Source organism: Hypanus sabinus, chromosome 2, assembly GCF_030144855.1.
Source record: "Hypanus sabinus isolate sHypSab1 chromosome 2, sHypSab1.hap1, whole genome shotgun sequence".
NCBI lineage: Eukaryota > Metazoa > Chordata > Chondrichthyes > Myliobatiformes > Dasyatidae > Hypanus > Hypanus sabinus.
The window spans coordinates 209,036,935-209,061,284 of record NC_082707.1 but is presented as its reverse complement, the minus strand read 5'-3'; the positions used below and the strand labels follow the sequence as shown (position 1 = coordinate 209,061,284).

At 42.6% G+C, this 24,350-nt stretch overlaps 1 protein-coding gene across 4 annotated transcripts in view; it reads right to left on the bottom strand.

Moving 5' to 3' along the window:
* btbd7 (BTB (POZ) domain containing 7) overlaps positions 1-9,666 on the bottom strand; it is a 97,898-nt gene extending 88,232 nt beyond the window's left edge. For all 4 annotated transcript variants that reach the window (XR_009510802.1, XR_009510803.1, XM_059962744.1 and 1 more), the window contains exon 1: positions 9,501-9,666. The gene's annotated coding sequence lies outside the window, so the exon portion shown is untranslated. The remainder of the gene's footprint in view (positions 1-9,500) is intronic.
* Positions 9,667-24,350: the final 14,684 nt, after the last annotated feature.

Sequence of the window (24,350 nt, the reverse complement as noted above, 5' to 3'; positions counted from 1 at the left end):
CAGTCCAAGGAATAAAGTTTTAAACTATTCAATCTTTCCTTATAACTCGGGTCCTCTTGACCCAGCAACATCCTTGTGAATTTTTTCGGTACTATTTCAACCTTGTTTGTATCTTTTCTGTAGGTAGGTGACCAAATATGCACACAATACTCCAAATTAGGCCTCACCAATATCTTGTACAACATTACATCCCATCTCCTGTACTCAATACATTGATTTATGAAAGCCAATGTGCCAAAAGCTTTCTTTACCACCCTAATGAAAGTGATGCCACCTTCAACAAATTATAGACCTGTCTTCCCCGATCCCTTTGTTCTACCACGCTCCTCAGTGCCCTACCATTCACTTTTGCAAGACCTACTCTGATTGGTCCTGACGAAGTGCAACACCACGCACTTTTCTGCATTAAATTCCGTCGGCTATTTTTCCAGTATATTTTTCCAGCTGGTCCAGATCCCGCTGTAAGCCATGAACGCCTTTTTCCACTGTCTAATGCATTACCAATCTTAGTGTCATCTATAAGTTTGCTGATCCAGTTAACCACTTCAGCACTCCACTAATCACTGGCCTCCAGTCAGAGCAGCAACCATCTACTACCACTCTCTGGCTTCTTGCACAAAGCCAATGTCTAATCCAATTTACTATCTCATACTGAATGCCAAGTGACTGAACCTTCTTGAACAGCTTCCCATGCAGGACTTTGTCAAATGTCTTGCTAAAGTCCACTGCCTTGCCTTCATCAACTTTCCTGGTAACTTCTTCGAAAGATTGCTTAGACATAACTACCACACATGAAGTCATACTGACTATCTTATCAGTCCATGTCTAACCAAATAATTATACAGTACCTATAAAAAGTATTCAAACCCTCTGAAGTTTTCAGGTTTTATTGTTTTACAACATTGAATTGCAGGGGATTTAATTTGGCTTTTTTGACATGGATCAACAGAAAAAGACTCTTTCATGTCAAAGTGAAAACAGATCTTGACAAAGTGATCCAAATTAATTACAAATATAAAACACAAAATAATTGATTGCACAAGTATTCAAGCCCTTTAAGTCAGTATTTAGTAGATGTGCCTTTGGCAGCAACTACAGCCTTGAGTCTGTGTGGATAGGTCTCTATCTGCTTTGCACATTTGGACATTGCAATTTTTCTCCATTCTTCTTTACAAAATTGCTCAAACTCTGTCAGATTGCATGGGGATTGTGAGTGAACAGCCCTTTTCAAGTCCAACCACAAATTCTCAATTGGATTGAAGTCTGGACTCAATTGGCCACTCCAAGACATTAACTTTGTTGTTTCTAAACCATTCCTGTGTAGCACTGGCTTTATGCTTGGGGTCACTGTCTTGCTGGAAAACAGATCTCCTCAGTCACAGTTCTCTAGCAGACTTCCTTCAGGACTTCCCTATAGTTTGCTGCATTCATTTTACCTTCTACCTTCACAGGACCTGCTGCAGTGAACCATCCCCACAACATAGTGCACCCACCACTATGCCTCATGATAGGGATGGTGTGTTTTGATGGTGTGTGGCCTATGCCAAACATAGTGTTTCATCTGCTGGCTAAAAAGCTCAATTTTGGTACCATCAGACCATAGAACCTTTTTCCAGCTGACTTCGGAGTCTACCACACGCCTTCTGGCGAACTGTAGTCGACAGTGGCTTTTTCTTTGCCACTCTCCCATAAAGTTGCAATTGGTGAAGCACCTGGACAACAGATGTTGTATACACAGTCTCTCCCATCTCAGCCACTGAAGCTTGGAATTACTCCAGAGTTGTCACAAGTCTCTTGGTGGCTTCCCCAACTAGGCCCCTTTGTGCAGGGTCACTCAGTTTGAGAGGATGGACTGCTCTAGGCTGATTTACAGCTGTGCCATATTCTTTCCATTTCTTGATGACTGACTGAACTATACACCAAGGGAGATTCAGTGACTTGGACATTTTCTTGTATCCTATCCTGACCGATGCTTCTCAGTAACCTTTTTTGTAGAGTTCTTGTGTCTTCATGCTGTAGTTTTCTCCAGGATAATAACTCACCAGCAGTTGGACCTTCCAGATACAGGTGTACAATCAATTGAAATACCTTGACTGCATGGTGATCTCCATTTAACTAATTATGACTTCTAAAACCAATTGGCTGCACCTGCAATTTGCTGTGTCATATTAAAGGGGGTGAATACTTGTGCAATTATTTTGTGTTTTATATTTTTAATTAATTTGGATCACTTTGTAGAGATCTGTTTTCACTGACACGGAAGAGACTTTTTCTGTTGATCAGTGCCTAAAAAGCCAAATTAAGTCCACTGTGATTCAATGTTGTAAAACAATAAAACATAAAAACTTCCGGCGGGGTGGGGGGGGGTAGATACTTTTTACAGGCACTGTATATCCAAACCCCTTAGAATGCCTTCTAATAACTTTTCCACGGCTGATGTAAGACTCAGAGGCCTATAATTTCCTTGTTTATATTTAGAGCCTTTTTTAAACAGCTGAACAACTTTGGCTACCCACCAATCCTCTGGTACTTCTCCTATCACTAAGGGTGATTTAAATATCTCTGCCAAGACCCCAGCAATTTCTGCACTTGCCTCTCGTAGGGTCCAAGGGAACACCTTGACAGGCCCTGGGGACTTATCCACCCTGATTTGCCTCAGAACAGCAAACACCTCCTATGTAATCTGTACAGAATCCATGAAGTTGTTGCTGCTTTGCCTCACTTCTATAGACTCTGTATCCATCTTCCGAGTCAATACATATGCAAGAAATTAATTTAACATTTCCCCCATCTCTTTTGACTCCACACAAGGATTTCCATTCCGATCTTCCAGAGAACCAATTTTGTCCCTTGCAATCCTTTAGCTCTTAACAAATCTGTAGAATCCCTCAGGATTCTCCTTCACCTTGCCTGCTAGGGGAACCTCATGCCTTTTTTTAGCCCTCATGATTTCTACAAACATTCTCTTGTATTTCTTATATTCCATAAATACCTGATTTGGACCTACCTGCCGGCACCTGCTCTTAAATCTACCCTTCAAATCTACTCCTCAGCTTTTTTCTGTTGTCCTGCCAGAGAGTTTCGCCCGAAACTCTGACTGTACTCTTTTCCCAGATGCTACTTGGCCTGCTGAGTTCCTCCAGCATTTTGTTTGTACATTGTACCTGCTCTGCATCTTTTTTTCTTAACCAGAGCCTCAATCTCTCTTGAAAACGAAGGTTCCCTACACCTGTTATCTTTACCCTTTATTCTGACAGGCAAGCTTTGTACTGTGAAAATTTCACTTTTGAAAGCCTGCCACTTACCAAGGACACCTTTGCCAGAAAACAGCATGCTCCAGTTCACACGTGCCAGATCATTTCTGACACCATCAAAATTGGACAATGTTTGACATGTATCATGTCAAAGTTCAAAGTTTATTATCAAAGTACATATATGTCACCATATACAATCCTGAGATTCATTTTCTTGTAGGCATTTACAGTAAATACCAAGATATATTAGAATCAATGAAAAACCTCAAGACAGACGGACAAAGAACCCATATGCAAAAGACAAACTGTATAAGTGCAAAAGGAAAAATAAATAATAAATATTGAGAATAGAAGCTGTAGAGTTCTTAAAAGTAAGTGTGTAGATTCTGAATCAGTCTAGTGTTGAGGTGAGTGAAGTTATCCCCTCTGGTTTAAGAGCCTGATGATGATGAAGACGTCGACCAAGGCCTAGCCAGTGTCGGGCATTTTCATGCTTTACAAGGTGCAGAACAAAAGATTGTGTGGCACGCCACTCCTCACACAGGCATTTTGCAGTATTTTTCTCTATTTTACGAGGTCGATTTGCAAGCTCAACACGGCACGGATGGAAAGCATACTCAGGATCAGCCCAGCTGGATTCGAACTCGGGAACCTCCGTTCCGGTGACCAGCGCTGATGTCACTGAGCCACCAGCCAACAAAGCCTGATGGTTGAGGGATAAAGTTGGGATCTAACTATTAAGTCTTTCCAGTTCAGGAATCAGGAATTTCACAAAACTGGTTAAAATCCAGTGGTAAAGAGCTAGAGAATACAGGAAAGCAACAATAAAGTCAAAACACAAGCTCATGCAAACATTTTCATTGCTTAACGCTTAGAATCAGTAACAAGATCAATGGTAATCCCCACCCCCCCCACACATTTACACAAATCAGCATGGCAGTGAACAGATGATAACCCAGTGACAATTAATAGCTCTATCCATGATGACTAACCAATTTACTTTGTCCAAGGTATTCCTTGCAAGCAGTCAAACTAGGAAAGACATGTAGGATTAAATTTTTGACAACTGGAATTCAACAGTAGAAAACAAACTTGCTTTCCGTTTAACCAGTCATATTTTAGGGGTGGAAGACTGACAAGCTGTATCTGGGGTGGGATAGTAAATAAAACACTCGAACACAGACCTCAGATTTTTAAAAATTCAGATGTCAATTTCAGGCCAGTTTCAGGCACGAAGGAAATGTATCTGAACAAAGATGAGAGTTGTGTCTGCAGTAGGAACATGATCTTTTCAGCGCTGCTTGTAAAGCAGGAAGGGAGAGATCACACTCAGCACTTAAGCAAATCCATCACCAGAGTCAACCTGTAATGGCTGTGCAATATCCAAGCTTATTGCACTGACACCTACAACCTTTCCCATTGCTTAGAATTGGTGCTCTGTTCCTTGAAGCAAACGTACTCCTGCACAATAACTAAGAGCATTTCATCTGACTACCATCTGGTCTAAGTGTGACCAGTTCTGCCTGGCCGTTATCCGTCCAGCTGCAAACATTAAGGCAAGAGATTTGGAGAGGTATTTTATGTATACACATTTCTGTTAATACCACAAACAGTTTTGTTTTGGAAAGCTGAAAAATTGATTGTTCTGGTATTATATACACAAGATTATTTTCCTTTCCAATTAGTCAGCATAACTTTCCTAACAGTATAACCAGAAGCTAAATTCAATTTAAAATATTTTGGTTCAAAATCTTCCTCTTTTTTTTTAAAAAAAGAGGATATGGTATAAAATTATCCAGTTTGTGCAGGCACATGAGAATTGGACCAGAAAAAAGGAGTCCTCTTGGTCCTCAACCAAGAGAAAATCTGCAGATGCTGGAAATACGAACAACACAAAATGCTGGAGGAACTCAGCAGGCCAGACAGCATCTATGGAAAAGAGTACAGTCGACGTTTTGGGCCGAAACCCTTCAGCAGGACTGGAGAGGAAAAAAGCTGAGGAGCAGATTGAAAAGGTGGGGGGAGTGGAGAGAGAAAAACACAAGGTGATTGGTGAAACTGGGAAGAGGAGGAATGAAGTAAAGAGCAGCGAAGTTGATTGGTGAAAGGGACAGAAGGCCACAGAAGAAAGAAAGGGGGGCAATGGGTGGGCAAGGAGTTCGGGTGAGAGGGAAAAGGGTTTGGGAAATGGTGGGGTGGGGGTGGAGGTGGAGGGCATTACTGGGAGCTAGAGAATTCTATGTTCATCCCATCAGGTTGGAGGATACCCAAACAGAATGCCCAAGGTGTTGTTCCTCCAGCCCAAGTATGTCCTCATCATGACAGTGGAGAAGGCCAATGGGAGATCCTGCTTTAACCTGCCCCTACACCATTCAGGGCCCTAAACATTCCTTCCAAGTGAGACGACACTTCACCTGTGAGTCTGTTGGGCTCATATACTGAGTCCGTGCTCCCGGTGTGGCCTCCTGTACATCAGTGAGACCTGGCGTAGATTGAGAGACAGCTTCGCTAAGCACCTACGTTCTGTCCACCAGCAGAAGCGGAATCTCCCAGTGGCCACCCATTTTAATTCCACTTCCCATTCTGATAGAAAATCCATGGCCTCCTCCAGTCACGAAGTCACACTCAGACTGGAGGAATAACACCGCATATTACAGCCTTCAACCTGATGGCATGAACATCAATTTCTGGTAATGCCCTCAACCTCACTCCTTTACCATTTCCCATCACCTAATCTCCTTGCCTGCCCACAGCCTCCCTCTGGTGCTCCTCACCCTTTTCTTTCTTCAATGGTTTTCTGTCCCTTTCACCAATCAACTTCCCAGCACGTTATTCCTCTCCCTCCAGGTTTCACCAATCACCTTGTGTTTCTCTTTCCTCCCCCTATCTTTTAAATCTTTTCCTCAGCTTTTTTTCCCCAGTCCTGCCAAAGGGATTTGGCCTGAAACGTCAACTATACTCTTTTCCACAGATGCTGCCTGGCTTGATGAGTTCCTCTAGCATTTTGTGTGTTCCTCAGAACAGTGGTCAAATTTTGACAACAATTAGATGTTAGTCTATCAGAACGCACCACAATTTCTTAAGAGTAAAACTCGTTTTATAGTTTTGAATGCCTGGAAACCTAATGTCTTTCCAAGTTTTCTGTAAATGAATCAAACTTTATAAAATAAAAAAAATTAGGTTGCTGCAGAATCAATTAATGTTTTCAAAGCACTCTCAATCTGGTTTCATCTCTAAATACATCAATTAAAATAATTTAATCAATTACAGAGTAAACAAGTTGTTTGTTTTGGCCTATTCATTTAAGGACTTAAAACTTGTCACCACACTGTTTACTTTGTATATAGATGAACATTCAAAAGCAAAAAGGCAATTATTTAAAAATTCTAATTAGAAAGTCTGAATTTGGAAACAACAAAATAACCTTACTACTTTGCCAACTAGCAGGTGCTCAAGGGAGTGCAGTATTTTGATGGAGTAAATTATGAAAAACTGTTTCCAGTGTCAAAAGCGTTGATAACCAGAAGACTTAATTATGGTCATAGTTCCTCAGACTATTTAAGAAACTGCTTTACAGAAAAGGATGTAACAATCTGAAATGCAACACCTGAATGAAAGGTAGCAGCACATTCAATTATATATTTTCCATAAAAATCAACAGACATAGGAGCAGAATTAGGCCATTCAGTCTGTCCACCATTCCATCATGGCTGCTATATTATCCCTCTCAACCCTATTCTCTTGCCTTCTCCTCATAATCTTTGAAATCCTGAGTAATCAAGAACTTATCAACCTCTGTCCTAACTATGCTCATTGACTCAGCCCCCACAGCCGCCTGTGAAATGAATTTCACAGATTCATAAACCTCTGGCTTAGAAGTTTCTCATCTCTGTTCTAAATGGATGTCCCTCTACTCTGAGGCTGTGACCTCTGATCCTAGACTTTCCCACTACAGGAATCAGCCTCTCCACATGCACTCGAGGCCTTTCACTGGGCATTCCAACCCACGTATAGTTCTAATTGCACCCAAGACAGTGTGCACTCAACCTATAGACATCTAAACATGGTGGATGCGTATAGATTGTATCCTCTCCTCGACCACTCAATCTTGGCCTTTCAATAAAGTCAATCAAGGAAGTTTATTTCCATTCCGAAAGGGAATACTTGAAGAATATGATTACTAATAACAAAGGGAAAGGAGCATGGAATTAATTCTCTTGTTACACACAGAGCTACATGTGTGAACCAGATTGAGCCCTTTAACCTCATCCTTCAGTGGCACAATAGTATAGCAGTTAGGGCAACGCTATTACAGATCAGGCTGTTTCACAGTTCAATTCCAGCACCATTCTGTAGGGAGTCATTGTGTGCCCTCTCTGTGGAACTTGTGTGTTTTCCCTGGGTGCTCCAGTTTTCTCCCATGGTCCAAAGATGTGCCGGGTCGGTTAACTGGCCATTGTAAATTGGTCCGTGATTAGGTTAGGTTTAAATTGGGGTTGCTGGGGCAGCCGGGCTGGAAGGTGTATCAAAAAAATAAAAAAAAACAAAGTGTTTAGCTTGGAAGAAGAATGCAATTACACTGACAAGAATCTGATTCAGTTGACACTGACAGAAGAACAAGATACTCTATGAATTGTGTACAGCTTCCAATTGCAGGCTGGGTGTTGGAAGGCAGCTGTATTCCATTAGGAGTTTGAGGAGACTTGGTATGTCAAAGATCATAACAAATTTCTACAGATGTACTGATATGCCTGCAGAGAGATGTACAGTGCCTATGATATTAAACCCAACTCAGATTCTGGGGTTGTAGATGAAAAGAGGAAGCGGAGAGCAATCTTTCAAATGGTAAAATTAGCTGATGTTGACAGTAGTATGAGCCAAACTCAAACAATCAAATACACTCAAATTGCTGGAGGAACTCAGCAGGCCAAGCAGTATCTACTTAATACAGTACCGTTGAGGTTTCAGGCCGAGTCCTGGTGAACAGTCTCGGCTCGAAATGTCAACTATACTCTTTTCTATAGATGCTGCCTGGCCTGCTGAGTTCCTCCAGTAACTGGTGTGTGTTGTCTGGATTTCCAGCATTAAGATTTTCACTTGTTTGTGATTGGACAAACAACTGGGCTCTGCTCAGGTGAATGCATGAAATACAAAGACCAGCTGAATTCTTAACACAATGAAGAGTACAGCACTCTTGGAATTATTATATGCAAATACATAAAATAACTTAACTAGAAAATGTGCTGATGTTAGAAGATAACACTTCCTGTAAATTCAAAGACAAACAAGCTATTATCTAAAAATGATCAATTGTTAAACTACATAAGAACCACAAGGATCCACCTTAAAACCCATAGTTTAATCCTTGCCATCATTGTCTGATCAGTTTCAGAAAAAGCAACAGTGTTTACTTAATTCCATCAAAGCTACTGTAAGATAATGTTGATAAGCACATTTTTAAAACCTCCAAAGCTATACTTTGAAAGCTTGATCCTGAACAAATTCCAAGTACTGAAACACACAATTCCTGGGACTGTTAGTACCATTCTTTCCAATGCCAAAAAAAGATCTCAGAATCATTGCAATTTCATCTATATTTTCTGTTCTGTGCACCAAAAGCACAGCTTTGACAGCAAAAATGTATATCTCCTACTCCATAAAAACATACCACCACCTTGAAGGGCAGGGCTAAGGGTGAGGAGTGGTGGGAGTTGTTGAGGGAGGTTGGAAGATGGAATTTTAAAAAAAACGCCCAACAGGCATAATTCTCCCAGTGAAAATGCAAATGATCTGCGATGACACACTCATACTGCACCCTGGTTGCAACCTAACAAGACAGAAACAGCCAGTTTGGATATGCAGAGGCTGAAATGCAATCGACAAGCTGCATTTTTCCCTTCTCTCATAACTGTCGACGTTGAACTCTTACATAAAAAAGTGATTGCACTGAAGAAACGCCGGTGCCACTATAAACTTGCATCATTTAGGAAGAGGAGGCGTGGGAAGGCGAAGGTCTCCCTCCCCACCTCCGTCTCAACGGGATTAAGACGGGCGCCACAAACCCTTAGAGGCAACTGGGGGCCGGGGACGAGCGCAGAGAGGGCCCAACCCCTGCAGCCTGGTTCGGGAGTGGAGCCGGTGGGTCGCCCCTCCTCGACAACCTGGGCCGGGAGTACGGGCCCAAGCCCCCTCTGTAGCCTGGACTTCCCTCCCCGAAACTTTCCCCCAGCGCCTGTAGCCACTCACCGCTCCTTCCAAAGGCAAGTTCTGTTGGGTTTAGTCCGAGCACGTTGGAGCCGCCCTCAGCCCAGCCCCGGTCCATCCCTCTCCTTTACTAATTAATCCCAAATAACTCATTGCCACACAGAGTCGATGGTCTCCCTGTGCCCCGTCTCTCTCCGCCCCACCGCCCTCCAAGCCTCGTCCCCATTGAACGCCGACTAGCCAATCAGAAGCTCCATTGCTGAGGGGGGCGGCTCCCTCCCTCAGACAAGAAGAGATTTAAAACGCGCAGCCTGGGACGTCTGCAGCTTAGCAACCCCGGCCGAGCAGGAGACAGAATGAAATGCTTTCTTTACCTCCTTTTCGGTTCTCGGTTTCTTCTTACTGTTCGGCATCATTGTGCGAGGTTAACTATTGTCCAAAGTTCAAAGTAAATTTATTATCTATGTAGGTCACAGTAAACATCCTTGTGATTCATTTTCTTGCGGGCAATAACAATAAATCCAAGAAACATAATAGGATTCATTTACCCCTAGACTTGAAGAAGCTTGGTTTTCCTATTTCCACACATATAACCATATGACAAGTAGCACGGAAACAGGCCATCTCAGCCCTTCTAGTCCATGCTGACACTTACTCTCACCTAGTCCCACTGACCCGCACTCAGCCCATAACCCTCCATTCCCTTCCTGACCATATACCTATCCAATTTTACTTTAAATGACAATACCAAACCTGCCTCTACCACTTCTACAGGAAGCTCATTCCACAGAGCTACCACTCTCTGAGTAAAGAAATTCCCCTTCATGTTACCCCTAAACTTTTGCCCCCTAAATCTCAAATCATGTCCTCTTGTTTGAATCTCCCCTACTCTCAATGGAAAAAGCCTATCCACGTCAACTCAATCTATCCCCCTCGTTATTTTAAATACCTCTATCATGACCCTGCTCAAACTTCTACACCAAAGAATAAAGACCTAACTTGTTCAACCTTTCCCTGTAACTTAGGTGCTGAAACCCAGGTAACATTCTAGTAAATCTTCTCTGTACTCTATTTTGTTGACATCTTTCCTATAATTCAATGACCAGAACTGTACACAATACTCCAAATTCGGCCTTACCAATGCATTGTACAATTTTAACATTACATCCCAACTCCTATACTCAATGCTCTGAATAATAACGGCCAGCATACTAAAAGCTTTCTTCACCACCTATCCACATGAGATTCCACCTTCAGGGAACTATGCACCATTATTCCTAGATCACTCTGTTCTACTGCATTCTTCAATGCCCTACCATTTACCATGTATGTCCTATTTGGATTATTCCTACCAAAATGTAGCACCTCACACTTATCAGCATTAAACTCCATCTGCCATCGTTCAGCCCACTCTTCTAACTGGCCTAAATCTCTCTGCAAACTTTGAAAACCTACTTCATTATCCACAACACTACCTACCTTAGTATCATCTGCATATTTACTAATCTAATTTACCACCCCATCATCCAGATCATTAATGTATATGACAAATAACATTGGACATATATATCATATATATCATAACACACACACACACACACACACATATATATATATATATATATATATATAATTGCTAACCTGTTTGATATATTTGCATTTATAGTACTGTATTGCGTAGATTACTAATAAACACTATTAATTTATAGCAATACCAGACTCCAATGTGTCTTCCATTTCTGCTGGTTCTTTAACCTGGTCACGGGGTATGTGACACCTGTCATCCACTTCAATCCTTCCTTCACTGTCTGAACAGCCCGCTCAGCCAAACCATTTGAGGCTGGGTGGAAAGGGGCCGTCCGAATGTGACGAATACCATTCTGCCACATGAACTCACTGAACAGCTCACTGGTGAACGTCGGGCCATTATCAGTGACCAGAGTGTCAGGCAACCCATGGACTGCAAACACTTGCCTGAGTTTGTTTATGGTTGAGGGGGCTGTGATGTTGCTCATGATATGAGCTTCGATCCATTTGGAATGCGCATCTACCATTACATGAAACATCTGCCCCATAAAGGGGCCAGCAAAGTCCAAATGTAGCCTAGACCAGGGGTAGATTGGCCACTCCCATGGGTGCAAAAGAGCTGGTGTGGCATGTTCTGATTGGTCTGACATTGCGTGCATGATTTTACCTTGTTCTCCAGATCCTGATCCATTCTTGGCCACCAGACATAGGATCTTGCAAGGCTTTTCATTTGAGACACCCCTGGTGAGTCTCATGAATTTCCTCCATAATCTGTGAACGACCAGGGGAAGCACGATGACCCTCGCCCCCTCCCAGAAAATGTAACCATCCTGCAAACTCAGTTCCGTCTTGTGTTTGGCATAAGGTCTCAGTTCCTCTCCTTCCACGACTCTAGGCCAACCTTGTAAAAGAAAAGTCTTGACTTGAGACAGGACTGGGACCCTCTCTGTCTATTGCTTGATCTGGGTCACCTTTACAGGTGTCTCTGACAGCCTCTCCGAAGAAAACACAGTCTCTGGAGGCATAAATGTAGTAACAGGTGTCTCTCAGGTAAAGGTAGTCGACTCAGCGCGTCGGCGTTTGCATTACCCCCCCCCCCCCGGCTCTGTACATGATAGTATACCGGTAGGCTGACAATGTAAGAGCCCAGCGCTGTATCCTGGCTGAGGCTAGTGGTGGGATGCATCTGGTCTCACTGAACAGGTTCATCGGTGGCTTATGGTCCATATAAATTGTGAATGCACGTCCATAGATGTACTGATGAAAGTGTTTGACTGCAAAAACAATGACCAGACCTTCATTGTCTAGCTGTGAATATCCCTTCTCAGCAGCCGTCAGGGTACGTGAAGCAAAACCAATAGGCTTCTCTGAACGGTCCTCCATTACGTGTGAGAGAACTGCCCCGACTCCATAGGGCGAAGCGTCTCGTGAAAGGGTGATCTCCTTGTCTGGGTCTTAGTGAACGAGCAGCTTCGCTGAGTGCAGGAGTTCTTTCACTTTCTTGAAAGCTTCCTCCTGCTCTTCACCCCACCGCCACTTAGTGTCATTGTGAAGCAGCTTATACACCTTTGAGAGGTCGTAATAATTCACCATGCCGAAAAATGATCTGAGTTCAGTGATGCTCTTGGGGCTTGGGGTCTCCTTGATAGCTCTCACTCAGTCCTCCACTGGGCAAAGCCCCTCAGCTGTAATCTTGTGTCCCAGGTAGGTCACATGGAGCCAGGAACACACATTTTCTGTGTTTCAACCACAGCCCTGTGTCTGAGAGCCTTTTCAGCATCTGTTCTAAGTTAGCCAGATGCTCCCCCTCCGTGGCTCCCGTGATCAAAATATCATCGAGGTACACTGCTACTTGCGGAATCCCCTACAGCAAAGAGTCCATTGTCCTTTGGAAAATGGCGGGCTAGACACCACTCCAAACACCAGGTGATTGTATTTGAATAATCCCCTGTGTGTATTGATGGTGACGTACTCCTTTGAATCATCGTCGAGCAGCAGCTGTTGGTAGGCGTGTTCATGTCCAGCTTTGTGAACAGCTTACCCCCTGACAGGGTCACAAACAGGTCATTCACCCGTTGTAGTGGGTACTCCTCCAGCTTAGAGACCTGATTCACTGTAAGCTTGTAGTCCCCACATATCCTCACCGTTTTATCTGCCTTCAAAACTGGAACAATAGGAGCCACCCACCTTGAAAACTGGATGGGCGCATTGAAGCCCAGCCCCTGTAAACATACCAGCTCCGCCTCGACTTTGTCTTTCATGGCATAGGGCACTGACCTGGGCTTAAAAAAACGTGGCGTGGCCCCAGGGTCGACATGGAGTTTCACGGTCACACCCTTCAGTGTGGCCAGCTCATCCCTGAAAACGTCACAATACCACTGCAGAATGTCCTCCGTCGTGTGTGCATACTTAATTTCATGCCAGTCGAGCCGGATTTTGCGATGCCAATCGCAGCCCAAAAGACCGGGCCCACTGCCCTTAGCTATCACCAGCCTGGCTGACCCCCGGCTGAAATGTCCACATATAACGCCCCTAAATGAGGTATGGACTGCCCCGTACAGGTCCTGAGTTTGAGCTTTGACAGTATGAGGGGAGGGAGGTTGGACCCCCATGTCCTCCTGTAGGTCTCCTCACTGATGACCGATGCAGTAGCCCCTGAATCAATCTCAAACTTAATGTCCTTTCCCCCGACAGTAACTGTGGCATAAGTTGGTTCAGGTGGTTCCTCATCCGTTTCCACCCCAAACATGTTGTAGGCACATGTTGCCTCCTCGTCTGCTTCTCCTCGGTGGTGTGTGGCTGCCTGAGTCTGCTGAGCTTTCCCCTGCCCAGGCTTAACCTTACCCATAATGCTCCTGAACTTTTTAGCTAAGTGTCCCTGTTTGCTACAAGCATGGAAGACAGTGTCTTTGAATTTGCAAACATTTGCATAGTGCGGTCCTCCACGCTGAAAACATTCCACCTGCTTTGCCTGTTTATCAGACTCCCTCCTGACTTGGAGCACTGCCGCCGTCTGCGACTTCCCATGTCCTTTCTGGATATACTTGGCATTATTAGCAGCCGCCTTTATGCCTTGGACAATCTCTAGGGCATTCTTGAAAGTCAACGGTGGGGTTTCACCCAGCAAGCAGCGTTGTGTGGCGTCATTATTAATGCCGCATACTAATCTATCACAGAGCATGACATCCAACACGGCTCCGAAATCGCAATGCTCCGACAGCTGCCGAAGCTCGGCCACAAAATTAGCCACAGACTGAACTGGCTTCCTGAAATGGTTGTGAAACTTGAATTGTTGGACTATCACCAAAGGTTTCGGATTGTTGTGGTTCCCCATGAGCTTTACCAGTTCATCGTGTGGAATTTCTCCATGTTTCTGCGGTGTGGCTAAGTTCCTTATCAGCTTGTAAGTCTTTGCCCCACACACACTCAAGCAAATAGAGTGCTTCTTAGCCTCCTCAGTAATGCCATTAGCACAAAAAAAGTGTCCCAACCTTTCCCCATGCTCCAGCCAGTCCTCGGTCCCTCCACAAATTCACTGATAATCCTGAACGTAGCCATCCGATCGCGAGGCTCCTTGTCCCCACGCAGCTCCTGTTCGAAACATGCCGACACATCCACAAAACCAGTTCACCTCGTCGCCAAAAATATTTGGTAACTTCTACTTTACAAAAGGACCACTCGACAATTTCATGGCCAAAAGAACGTCTTTATCTGGGATGGCAAATGATATTTACAATACAGAGGCTTCCCGGTACCTCGTGCGGCCTGGGTGGTGGAACTACATACAATGCACACCGGAAGTAAAACCCCACTGACCCCGGTACCAGCCTCTCGTTACCAACAGCTTCCCGATTGGTATTAACTCACTTTTAATAACACTCACATTACAACAGGGCTCAACTGAACCAACTCTGGGATTGATGATTTACAACCTGCATCAGTGGAGGGGACTGTAGAGTCATCATTTCGACGCAGATTTTTCACCTGGACTCCTCTGGCACTTTACAACCAGGCGGAATGAACACTGACTTTGTTTTCTTTCCTCTCCTCCATCACATGAACAGAAAGTAGTTTGATGGACTCATGAACACAGGAACTCAGTGGGTCAGACAGCATCTATGAAAAGGAATGATCGGTCAATATTTTGGGCCTAGACCCTTCATCAGGGTTGGAAAGGAAGGGAGAGGAAGGACATTGTTACGTTTTTTTTAAACAACAGGATCTTCCTTGAGCTATGATATCCTTATTTGTCTTGTAGACCTTAGGATAGTATTCTTCCCACTTTAAATAAATTTATAATTTGCACTCCAACCAATAACATCAAATACACCCCATATTTCCTACAAAGTTTAAAGAGGTTTGGTATGTCACCAAAGACACTGACAAATCAAATTTTTACAGATATACCATGGAGAGCATTCTAACTGGTTACAGCATCACTTGGTATGGATGGGCTAGTGGACAGGATTGAAATAAGCTGAAGAGAGTTGTAAACTCAGCCAGCTCCATCATGGACACTAGCTTCCATAGTATCCAAATAATCTTCAAGGTGCAATGCTTCAAAAAGGCAGCATCCATCATTGAGGACCCCCATCGCCCAGGCCATGCCAGGTTCTCATTGCGACCATCAAACAGCAGGTAAATACTCCTGAAGGCACACACTCAGCGATTCAGGAACAGCTCCTTCTCCTCTGCCATTTTATTTCTGAATGGGCATTGAACCCATGAACACTACCTCACTACACTTCTATTTCTATTTTTACATGACTTCAGTGCCTACAAAAAACATTCACCCCCTTGGAAGATTTTATGTTTTATTGTTTTACAACATTGAATCACAGTGGATTTAATTGGGCTGTTTTGACACTGATCAACAGAAAAAGACTCTTTTGAATCAAAGTAAAAACATCTCTACAAAGTGATCTAAATTAATTACAAATATAAAACACAAAATAATTGATTGCATAAGTATTTGCCCTCTTTAAAATGACACACCAAATCATCACTGGTGCAGCCAATTGGTTTTAGAAGTCACAAAATTAGTTAAATGGAGATTACCATGAAGTCAAGGTGCTTCAATTGATGGTAGTAAAAATACACCTGTATTATATAACCATATAACAATTACAGCACGGAAACAGGCCATCTCAGCCCTTCTAGTCCATGCCAAACACTTAATCTCACCTAGTCCCACTGACCTGCACTCAGCCCATAACCCTCCATTCCTTTCCTGTCCATATACCTATCCAATTTTGCTTTAAATGACAAAACCGAACCTGCCTCTACCACTTCTACGGGAAGCTGATTCCGCACAGCTACCACTCTCTGAGTAAAGAAATGCCCCCTCCTGCTATCCTTAAACTTTTGTCTCTAACTCTCAACTCATGTCCTCTTGTTTGAATCTTCCCTACTCTCGATGGAAAAAGCCTATCAATGTCAACTCTATCTATCCCCCTCATAATTTTAAATACCTCTATCAAGTCCCCCCTCAACCTTCTATGCTCCAAAGAATAAAGATCTAACTTGTTCAACCTTTCCCTGTAACTTAGGTGCTGAAACCCAGGTAACATTATAGTAAATCTTCTCTGTACTCTCTCTATTTTGTTGACATCTTTCCTATAATTCGGTGACCAGAACTGTACACAATACTCAAAATTCGGCCTTACCAATGCATTGTATAATTTTAACATTATGTCCCAACTCCTATACTCAATGCTCTGATTTATAAAGGCCAACATACCAAAAGTTTTCACCATCCTATCCAAATGAGATTCCACCTTCAGGGAACTATGCACCATTATTCCTAGATCACTCTGTTCTACTGCATTCTTCAATGGCCTACCATTTACCATGTATGTCCTATTTGGATTATTCCTACCAAAATGTAGCACCTCACACTTATCTGCATTAAACTCCATCTGCCATCCCTCAGCCCACTCTTCTAACCGGCATAAATCTCTCTGCAAGCTTCGAAAACCTACTTCATTATCCACAATGCCACCTACCTTAGTATCATCTGCATATTTACTAATCCAATTTACCACCCCATCATCCAGATCATTAATGTATATGACAAGCAACATTGGACCCAGTATAGATCCCTGAGGCACACCACTAGTCACCGGCCTCCAACCTGACAAACAGTTATCCACCACTACTCTCTGGCATCTCCCATCCGGCCACTGTTGAATCCATTTTACTACTTCAATATTAATACCTAACGATTGAACCTTCCTAACTAACCTTCCGTGCAGAACCTTGTCAAAGGCCTTACTGAAGTCCATATAGTCAACATCCACTGATTTACCCTCATCAACTTTCCTCGTAACCTCTTCAAAAGTTCAATAAGATTTGTCAAACATGACCTTCTACGCACAAATCCATGTTGACTGTTCCTAATCAGACCCTGTCTATCAAGATAATTATACATACCATCTCTAAGAATACTTTCCATTAATTTACCTACCACTGACATCAAACTGACAGGCCTATAATTACTAGGTTTACTCTTAGATCCCTTTTTAAACAATGGAACCACATGAGCAATACACCAATCCTCTGGCACCATCCCCGTTTCTAATGACATTTGAAATATTTCTGTCAGAGCTCCTGCTATTTCTACACTAACCTCCCTCAAGGTCCTAGGGAACATCCTGTCAGTATCCGGAGATTTATCCACTTTTATATTCTTTAAAAGCACCAGTACTGAATGGCGGTGCAGGCTTGAAGGGCCGAATGGCCTACTCCTGCACCTATTTTCTATGTTTCTACTTCCTCCTCTTTAATCATCATAGTTTCCATAACTTCCCTACTTGTTTCTCTATCTTACACGATTCAATATCCTTCTCCTTAGTGAATACCGAAGAAAAGAAATTGTTCAAAATTTCCCCCAACTCTTTCGGCTCCACACATAGCTGTCCACTCTGATTCTCTAAGGGACCAATTTTATCCCTCACTATCCTTTTGCTATTAATATAACTGTAGAAACTCTTTGGATTTATTTTCACCTTACTTGCCAAAGCAACCTCATATCTTCTTTTAGCTTTTCTAATTTCTTTAAGATTCTTCTTACATTCTTTATATTCCTCCAGCACCTCATTTATTCCATGCTGCCTATATTTATTGTAGATATTTCTCTTTTTCCAAACCCAGTTTCCAATATCCCTTGAAAACCATGGCTCTCTCAAACTTTTAACTTTTCCTTTCAACCTAAGAGGAACATAAAGATTTGGTACCCTCAAATTTTCACCTTTAAATGACCTCGACATTTCTCTGTTACATCCTTCCCATAAAACAAATTGTCCCAATCCACTCCTCCTAAGTCCTTTTGCATCTCCTCAAAGCTAGCCTTTCTCTATTCAAAAATCTCAACCCTGGGTCCAGTCCTCTCCTTCTCCATAATTATATTGAAACTAATGGTATTGTGATCACTGGACCCGAAGTGCTCCCCAACACATACCTTTGTCACCTGACCCATTTCATTCACTAACAGAAGATCCAACACTGCCCCTTCTCTAGTCGGTACCTCTATGTATTGCTGCAAAAAACTCCTGCACACATTTTACAAACTCCAAACCATCCATCCCTTTTACAGTATGGGCTTCCCAGTCTTTATGTGGAAAATTAAAATCTCCCACAATCACAACCCTGTGCCTACTACAAATATCTGCTACCTCCTTGCAAATTTGCTCCTCTAATTCTCGCTCTCCATTAGGTGGTCTATAATACACCCCTATAAGTGTTACTACACCTTTCCCATTCCTCAATTCCACCCAAATAGTCTCCCTAGATGAGCCCTTCAATCTATCCTGCCAGAGCACTGCTGTATTCTGGAAGGTTTAACTGATGATTAAAGAAGGCTTTATGATTGTTACTGAAACAGAGAAGATTGAGTTACCAGCATGGTCACTTGCCACAACTCATAATCAAGATAACTGAAGTGAAGAGGCTAAACAAAGTAGGATAAGATTCTGAGTGAATACCCTTATGTTTTAGAAGCCAGCTGTAGCAATGATAGTATTAGTGATGTTGAGTTTTCCTTGTGTGAATTTAAGAAAGCTATTAATAGTTCAGGTCAGACGGCTGCAGAAAAGGATTATATATGTTATTGTAGGTTTAAACATTTGGCTGACAACTCTCTTAAGTTTTTGGATCATATTTTGAGTTCAGGCCATCATGAAAAATGGCGTAGTAGTACCTATTGTAAAACCTGGGAGACCCCTGTGGGATTCTTCTAGTTATTGACCAGTACCATTAACGTCCCATTTGTGTAAACTTATGGAACACATGATAATAGAACAGCTGAATCATTTTTTGGAAAAAAGAGATGATATAGCATTTTATCAGTATAGATTTCAGTAAGGTATAATAACTATGGATTCAGTTTTATGTTTGGAAGATGATATTAGTAAAGCATAGGTAAATAAAGAAGTAATTGCAGTATTCTTTGATATAGAGAAAGCATATGACATGTTATGGAGGAACAGTCTTCTGGTTAAATTATGGAAATTAAGAGTGAGAGGAAAGCTATATAATTTTTTTCAGAGTTTTGTATTTGGACATTCTATGCAGGTAAGGGTATGAAGGGTATATTCGGGCTTCTATGAGGCAGAGAATGTATTTCACAAGGCAGTATTTGTAGCCCTTTGTTGTTTAATATTATGATTAATGACATTTTCTCTGAGATGGGCACTGGGGTGCAGAAATCATCTTTTGCAGATGATGGAGCTTTATAGACCAGAGGAAAAAAATTTAATTTAACTGTATATAGGATGCAATTAGCAATTTATAAGGTTGAACAGTGGGCAGATAGATGGATTTTTAAGCTTTCTGTAGCTAAAATGCACGTTATATGTTTTGCAAAGAGGATCCATAGATCTACACTTAATTTGAAATTAATTCTTGAAGAAGTGTCAGTGGTAAGAGTTCTTGGCATGTGGCTGGATAATAAGCTGACATGGAAACACCATATCAGTAAAATAATTGACAAATGTAAAGGGGCATTAAATATTCTTTGGTGTCTACATGGGTTTTCTTGGGGTGCTACACGAAAATCTCTGTGACCATTTCTATTTAATTAGGTCGGTACTTGATTATGGTTGTGTGGCTTATGGATCAGCTGCTTCTTCAACCTTAAAATGGATGTAACACAAACTCAGGCTTTAAGACTGTGTTGTGTATCTCCTGTTTCAGCTTTACTGGTTACCCTTACAGTTGTGGAGGATGAAGTTGTTGTTAACATACTGGGTTAACTTAAGGGAGCAGAGGAATAATCACCCTGTTAAAAGTGTGTTGGAACATCACAAGAAGTGTTTTTACTTTTGAGTGGCTGGGTTCTCATCACGCAGGGACTATGGGTTTGCTGGATTACGTAATTTGTCCCACTGTAGCTTTTTCAGTAATCATACTTTGGTTTTTTCCAATGGCCTTAGTTGATTTTAGGTTGCATGATTTAATGAAATCCAAGGATCCTGATATGCCTGAGAGTCTGTTTGTTCATCAGTATGTTAAGGAAGATTATTGTGATCTGTTGACCATTTTTACTGATGGATCAAAAGATAATTTAACAGGGAATGCCGGTGTGGCCATCTTTGCAGGTAACAATAAAGAAACATCTCACTAGTTATTTATCAGTGTGTACTGCAGAATTGGTTGCCATCATTTTGGGCTTGAAGTGGTGAAGAAAATCTGTCCTTGCAAAGCTATAATTTCTTCAGGTTCTTTTTTGGTTTTAACTAGTCTTCAAACAGGTCATTCTAGCAGTAGGTCTGATTTACAGCTGGAAACTCTTCAAACTATTTCACATTCAAAGTATTGATCTACATGTCCTCTTCTTATGGGTTCCTGCTAACAGAAGTGCACACGAGCAGGTTGATTGTTTGACCAAAAAAACTGTTAAAAGTTTATCTATGGTATAGACCTTCCACTTCGCAAATCAGGAGCTAAGGGGTTGGTGGGGCTAAGAATCAAGGAATTATGGCAAGACTTGTGGGAGAATGGGTATAAGGAGAGTGACTTTTCCAGAATGCACAAAACTGTTGGATTGATGGGAGAAAGGGCAAGACAAGAGGGGAAGGAATTATATTGACTTGACTTAGAATTGGGCATACTATTCCTCGTGTCTTGATGGAAAACATCACTTTGGGGTGTGTAGGTTTTGTCATCATTATGAAACAGTTGAACACCTTCTTTTGAAGCATCTAAGGTTGAAAGAAAGCAAATGAAGGCTGCACTACTAGCTTTGGGGGTTGACAGTATTCATTTAAAAAGCTTACCAAGTTATGGAAGTGACATTAATTTAATTCACAATATTGTCTTTCATTATTTAAAATCTATAGGGCTTTCTGAGGTAATTTACCTTTCAGTTGATAAAGAACTAGTAGGGGTTTTATTTCCCAACTCTCCACACTACACTCCAGTCCAGTTGGTGGCGATAATGCACCTTTAAGTTGGACCGTCAACTGCATTAAAAGTTGTTGTCGGAAGAAGAAAGAGGTTCAGCTGCTGGTGAGTCAGTATCTTGGCAAAACCTACACCATGAAGACAAAAGAACACCCTAAACAACTCTGCAAAAAGGTTATGGAAAAGCACAATCCTGGAAATCCTGGAGGAAAACCTGATGCAGACTGCAAGAGAACTGTGACTGAGGAGATTTGTTTTCCAACAAGACCATGACTCCAAGCATAGAGCCAAAGTAGATGATGGATGTAACATGAATATAAGGAAGGACAAGCCAATGATTGCATTACAAAGGTACCCCATGCAAGGCTTATTGAGAAAGTAAAGAAGCATGGGATCCAAGGGGAATTGCTTTGTGGATCCAGAACTGGCTTGCCCACAGAAGCCAAAGGGTGGTTGTAGACAGGTCATATTCTGCATGGAGGTCAGTGACCAGTGGAGTGCCTCAGGGTTCTGTTCTGGGACTCTTACACTTAGTGATTTTTATAAATGACCTGGATGAGGAAGTGGATGGATGGATTAGTAAATTTGCAGATGACAAAGGTTGGGGGTATTGTGGATAGTGTGGAGGGCTGTCAGAGGTTACAGCGGGACATCGATAGGATGCAAAACTGGGCTGAGAAGTGGCAGATGGAGTTCAACCCAGATAAGTATGAAGTGGTTCATTTTGGTAGGTCAAATATGATGGCAGAATATAGTGTTAATGGTAAGACTCTTGGCAGTGTGGAGGATCAGAGGGATCTTGGGGTCTGAGTCCATAGGACGCTTAAGGCTGCTGCATAGGTTGATTCTGTGGTTAAGAAAGCAAATGGTGCATTGACCTTCATCAATCATGGGATTGAGTTTAAGAGCCAAGAGGTAATCTTGCAGCTGTATAGGACCTTGGTCAGACCCCACTTGGAGTACTGTGCTCAGTTCTGGTCGCCTCACTACAGGAAGGATGTGGAAACCATAGAAAGGGTGCAGAGGAGATTTACAAGGATGTTGCCTGGATTGGGGAGCGTGCCTTATGAGAATAGGTTGAGTGAACTCTGCCTTTTCTCCTTGGAGCGACAGAGGATGAGAGGTGACCTGATAGAGGTGTATAAGATGATGAGAGGCATTGATCATGTGGATAGTCAGAGGCTTTTTCCCAGGGCTGAAATGGCTTGCACGAAAGGTCACAGTTTTAAGGTGTTTGGAAGTAGGTACGGAGGAGATGTCAGGGCAAACACGAGGAATTCTGCAGATGCTGGAAATTCAAACAACACACACAAAATGCTGGTGGAACGCAGCAAGCCAGGCAGCATCTATAAGAAGCACTGTCGACGTTTCAGGCCGAGACCCTTCATCAGGACTAACTGAAAGGAGAGATCCAAAGAGGTTTGAAAGTAGTGGGGGGAGGGAGAAATGTGAAATGATGGGAGAAGACCGGAGGGGGTGGGATGAAGCTAAGAGCTGGAAAGGTGATTGGCGAAAGTGATACAGAGCTGGAGAAGGGAAAGGATCATGGGATGGGAGGCCTCGGGAGAAAGAAGTGGGGGGGGGGGAGCACCAGAGGGAGATGGAGAACAGGCAAACAACTATGTCAGGGATGGGTAAGAAAGGGAGAAGGGGCATTAACGGAAGTTAGAGAAGTCAATGTCCATGCCATCAGGTTGGAGGCTACCTAACCAGTATATAAGGTATTGTTCCTCCAACCTGAGTTTGGATTCATTTTGACAGTATCGGAGGCCATGGATAGACATATCAGAATGGGAATGGGACGTGGAGTTAAAATGTGTGGTCTCTGGGAGATCCTGCTTTCTCTGGCGGACCAAGCGTAGGTGTTCAGTGAAACGGTCTCCCAGTCTGCGTCGGGTCTCACCAATATATAAAAGGCCACACTGGGAGCACCGGACGCAGTATACCACACCAGCCGACTCACAGGTGAAGTGTCGCCTCACCTGGAAGGACTGTCTGGGGCCCTGAATGGTGGTGAGGGAGGAAGTGTAAGGGCAGGTGTAGCACTTGTTCCGCTTGCAAGGATAAGTGCCAGGAGGGAGATCGGTGGGAAGGGATGGGGGGGGGATGAGTGGGCAAGGGAGTCGCGTAGGAAGCAATCCCTGCGAAAAGCAGAAAGATGTGCTTGGTAGTGGGATCCCAGGGGATAGGTTTTTTTTTACGAAGAGCGTAGAGTGCGTGGAATAGGCTGCCGGCAGCGGTGGTGGAGGCAGATACGACAGTTACTTTTAAGAGACTTCTGGACAGGTACATGGAGCTTATAAAATAGAGGGCTATAGGTAACCCGAGGTAATTTCTAAGGTAAGAACATGTTCGGCATAGCGTTGCGGCCCGAAGGTCCTGTTGTGTAGGTTTTCTATGTTTCTCTATGTTTCAAATTATGCAAACAATTATTTTGTGTTTAATAATTGCAATAAATTTAGAACAATTTGTAGAAATTTGTTTGCACTTTGACACAAAAGATTATTTTCTGTTGATCAGTGTATACTTACTGTAATTCAATTTTTTTCAATTATTATATAATTGCATTGTACTGCTGCCACAAAGACTACAAATTTCACAACATATACCAGTGATATTAAACCTATTTCTGATTCAGATTCAAAGTACATTTATTATCAAAGAATGTATAAATTATACAAGCTTAAATTTGCTTACAGCAGTTGCAAAGCAAGGAACCCGAAAGAACTCAATTAAAAAAGTAAAGACCAACACTCAAAGGACAGAGAGACAGAGAGAGAGAAGAAAACCAAATCAGGCAAACAATAGAAGCTAGTAACAACAACAGCATTCCAAACCAAACTGAGTCCTTGGATCCACATTCTTGGAGCAGCCTGGAGGTGGGGTCAATATTCAGTTCATATTAATGGGGTAAGTTGCCACAAAGCTCACAGACATGAAGCCATTTCTCGACCTCTTCAAATC